This window comes from Nematolebias whitei, chromosome 16 (assembly GCF_014905685.2).
Source record: "Nematolebias whitei isolate Nwh7 chromosome 16, NemWhi1, whole genome shotgun sequence".
In the NCBI taxonomy this organism is placed as follows: domain Eukaryota; kingdom Metazoa; phylum Chordata; class Actinopteri; order Cyprinodontiformes; family Rivulidae; genus Nematolebias; species Nematolebias whitei.
In genome coordinates this window covers 238883-243711 of record NC_056513.1, presented here as the reverse complement: position 1 = coordinate 243711, position 4829 = coordinate 238883, and the positions used below count along the sequence as shown (strand labels likewise).

Below are 4829 nucleotides of genomic sequence, written 5' to 3'. Positions count from 1 at the left end.
CCAAGGCCGTGGACATGTAACAGAACCTCAACTGAGCTGAAGATGAACGTCACCTCTTATCTGGACAATGGCTGAGGGGGGGGGCTCTGGACTATGCTACGACTTTCCCTTAAAACTTCTCTGTCTTCACGGCCTACATGTTCATGTATAACATCTGTTTATGTTGCTTTGCTGTGGGAGGTTTGTTTGATGCCTCAAATCGTGCCCTGTCTAGGACACGGAGTGACAGATCTTTTTTTATACCGTCTCTCCTCATGTTTTCTTTCCTTTTCTTATCTAAGAGAAATATTATTCTGAATAAGAATAAGAGGCCGCGCTAATTATTTATAGCCGCAGCTTCGTGCACTCCGCCCATCTTCAGTCGACTGTACGTACATGTTCTCGTAACTCGGTGCAATGATAATAAAGTTTATTCTGATTCTGATTCTGATGACAAAGCCGGCATTGCTTATTTATATATTTTTTTAATTTTCACTGATAAAACAAAACAATAAAAAAAAAAAATAATAAATTCATGATTTTTTTAAAAACATTTCATGTATAAAAAAAAAAATTATAATTTTTTTTAATACATGAAATGTTTTTAAAAATCGTTTCTACCATCTGTCCCAGATCCGTCCCGGTCTGCTTGACTGCCGGGATCGGGGTTCGGCCTTCATGATTACGTGAGTCACCAGCTCATGTGATCCTCCGCGGTGACCATCGGAGCTCTGAGCCGGGGAGATGACGCCCTGCCCAGCCTTGCTCCAAGGCTCCGGGGGAGAGGACCGGGGAGTCCGGCGGAGCTCCATCTAGCTCCCTCTGAATTTTGTCATCTTCTACAAGCACAAAAAGCACCAGCCCTTCAACCTTAGACCACGGTGTTGTCATTATAGTTTTTAAAATCTTTAAAATAGATCCAGCCGCTGCACTGGGTTCCGAGTAATTGCAAATGACGGATCAATGTTTTGAAAAGTTTCTGAAGGATCCAGTGACTCCTCCCCCTGACCAATCAGTGACCGACAGTGTTCTGACATCATGTTTTGGTACCTACTCGGCCCAGTTGGAACCACATAGCCAAGGGTTCTGAAAAAAGGGACCGGTTCTACATACCGTTACTAATGGCTTATTTGCACTGCTCCTAATAAGCCCCAATTCTGGGCAGCCCGCCACAGAAAGAACCCTTTTGCACCAGCACTTTAGTATTTTTAGCTGATATGAGGCTGATTCAGGACTTCTTTTCGTCCCTGCTTCTCTAGTGGGACCAAGCGAGCTCAGCTGAGCTGAGTCCAGACTGAAACGTGAATGCAGGACTCAGATTGGTCAGGGGGAGGAGTCACTGGATCTCAGAAACTTTTCACCGATCCACCATTTGCAATTTCTCTGGACACGGAGCAGCGGCTGGATCTATTTTTAAGATTTGAAAAACAATAATGACAACACCATGTTTAACTCTGAAGTCCAGGCGTTATTTTGTGTTTGGTGACGAACGACAAAATTCGAGCGAGCGGAGTCACCGCGGAGGATCATTCGAGCTGCAGACCTGTTGAAGCACGTGAGGCCGGACCCCGAGCCCCGGCCTTGCCTGCTCACAAAGGCCGGATTCTGAGCACTGGCAGGTGGGAGGGACAGGGGGTGGAAACTTTTTTTTTTTTTTTAACATTTTATGTATAAAAATAATGTTGTTTTTTAATCAGTGAAGATTAAAAATAAATAAACAGTGCCCACTTTATCATGAAATCCTGTTTTCACTTTGACTTTATTAAATAATTTGTTAAAGTTAACTCAGCTGAGAACAATGAGAGACCTGTACGAAGATGGTTTATTTCTTAGTTTTTCAGAATTGTCTTCTAAATTTAATCTATCCACTTCACATTTGTTTCTTTACTTCCAAATTAGGCATTGCGTTTCATCGCAGTTTCAAAATTTTCTAACTTTGCCTACTGACCCACCATGGGTTGAACTCTTAGTTTTGAGCCCCAATTTGAAATCTCCTCTTTCAATTATTTATGGAAAACTTATGGCAATAGAGGCCGACTCATCGGGTAAAACTGGAACTGCATGGGAACGTGAACTGGGTGTTAAACTATCAGATTCATGGTGGGATAAAGTTATTCTCAGCATACGTCAGAGTACACCATGTGCCAGACTACAGTTAATACAATTTAAAGTAATAAATAGAGTACACTTCTCAAAAACACGTTTATCTAAAATGTTCCCCTCAATACCAGACCAGTGTGATAGATGTCAGACTTCACCTTGCAACTTAAGTCATATGTTCTTTTTCTGCCCAAAACTGCAAGGGTTTTGGAAATATTTTTTCTCCATACTCTCAGGAGTTTTTAAGATTCAGTTTCAAAGTGATCCACTTATTGCCATTTTTGGAGTTCCTGGGACCACACTTAATCTATCCCGCCAGCAGGGGGAGGTCTTGGCCTTTTGCTCTCTCCTTGCCAGACGTTGTATTTTGCTTGCCTGGAAATCTCCCACACCACCATCCACATCACAATGGCTTAATACTGTAAGATCATTCTTGAAGATGGAAAAAATTTTACTAACAGTGAAAGGTAGTTCAGAAAAATTTACCCACAAGTGGACACCCTTTGTGTCATATGTAAAATCTTTACCTTCATAGCGTATAGACTGATATGATTGACTCATCACATTACCATGTGACTTGATTTTAGAGGATAAATGAAAGAGTGAAATACTGTTTTCCTTTTGGTTTGTTGGGTCCCTCCTATCCGTTCCTCCTCCCCCTCTCTCTCTCTCTCTTTTTTTTTTCTTTCCTTATTTTGTCTTGTTTTTGGTTAAAGGGGGAGGGAGGGGAAGAGGGGAGGGAGGGGGGAAAAAGGGGAAGGAAAAAGGAAAAAATTGGAGAAGTCAGGTAAATTTTGTATAATGTATGTAATGTCAATTATATATTCTCCTGATAAATAAAAATTAAAAAAAAAAAAGTTAACTCAGCTGAAAAATCATAAAAAGACACAAAATTATTGGATCTCAGAAATATTTCCCTCAAACATGTTTAAAGAAGAGACACAGCCTTTAGTTAAACGCTATTCTAACCTATAGATGTACAAATCACAAAACAAGCATTACACTTTAAATTAAAGCTTTAAATCAAAGCTAAAAATAATCTGTGTACAAGAAACAAAACCACAATTAGTGCAAATACATCAAATACTGGACATCATTACCTGCAGTGTTCCCTCAGTGAGGACTGAACTAGACAAAAGGACCTTCTCCTACTCCGCTCCTGTTTCCTGGAATATCTTGTAAAAAGATCTGAAGCTCTCGACCTTTGACCTCTCTAATGTCTTTATGAATCTGTTGGACTCCTGGCAGGGACCAATGCAGACATGTTCCTGTTTTTAGTTTCTACATTCACCTAAGAATCTAGCTGTTTTGTTACTCTTTTTGCATCTTATTTGTTAAAAAAATAAATAAATAAATCTGTATGCCTTTTTATAACTGTTTATTGTTGTCGCCGTTGTCCATTGTTGTCATCTTTCTTTGTTGAAATCAGGTCTCTCTTGTAAATGAGTCCTTGATGCTCAATGGGATTTACCGTCTAAATAAAGGTTGAATGAAAATAATGAAAAAAACATAGTATTTTAAATATAGATGTTTTTGTAGAAGCTGGTTCATCAGATTTAATTCAGTTTATATTTATATAGCGCCAAGTCACAACAGAAGTTGTCTCAGGGCACTGAACAGAAATAGTCATATATAAAAATAATAATTTAATATTATTTATTTGAGGAGCAGACTGCTTTGAGTTTAACTCATCGCAGAATTCTCACTAGCAGAGATTCTGGACACGCCTCCAGAATCGGTCCTAAATTGCAGGTGCAAATCCAGGCTGAGCTGAGTTGGGGCTGATTAGGAGCAGTACAAATAAGCCATAATGGAAAAGCCTTGGAACTGGGCTGAGTCGAGTCGTGCTGTACCGTTACTAATGGAAAAGGGGCACCCATAGCTGATTGGATTCATTGGGTTTCATGGACAAACATACAGTAACTGTGTATCATCAGCATAACAATGAAAATGTATCTAATGCATCAATATTGTTATTTGTAGGGGGAGGGGTGGCACAGAGGTTAGAGAGGGCAAGCCTGTAATCGTAAGATCACTGGTTTGACCCCTGGAGCTGTCGTCCTCAATGCACTCAGGGAGCTTGTGTATTTGCCCAGACACTAGGGCTGGGCCATATCATATCGTTCACAATAATACCGGTAAAAAAAACTTGCCCAGGAAAATAAATTATATCATGATATGCTAATTTCATGATATAAGTATGTCAGTGTTTCCCCTACTATTATACAAGCGCTGTGCCCTGCCCTGTTAACAGAACCAAGCACGCCAAACTACTGAACCAAACTGCGTACCCCCCACCACCACCACCACCTGTCGTACTGGCATAACGCTAATTAGCTGTGCGCAATACTAGCTAGCTAAAATACTAAAAACAAACGACGCGCAGCTCAGCTGTGTTTCAGTTCCACAGTCCATGGAGCAAGAACAGAGTCATGTGATCAGAGACAGAGTCATGTGATCAGAGACAGAGTCGTGTGATCAGAGACAGAGTCGTGTGATCAGAGACAGAGTCGTGTGATCAGAGACAGAGTCGTGTGATCAGGGACAGAGTCATGTGATCAGGGACAGAGTCATGTGATCAGAGACAGAGTCGTGTGATCAGAGACAGAGTCGTGTGATCAGAGACAGAGTCGTGTGATCAGAGACAGAGTCGTGTGATCAGGGACAGAGTCGTGTGATCAGAGACAGAGTCGTGTGATCAGGGACAGAGTCGTGTGATCAGAGACAGAGTCGTGTGATCAGAGACAGAG

At 41.0% G+C, this 4829-nt stretch overlaps 1 protein-coding gene across 1 annotated transcript in view; it reads left to right on the top strand.

Annotated features, from left to right (window-relative positions):
• Positions 1-4829, top strand: part of LOC119422988 (palmitoyltransferase ZDHHC5) — an 88357-nt gene that overhangs the window by 77630 nt on the left and 5898 nt on the right. The window lies entirely within an intron of this gene.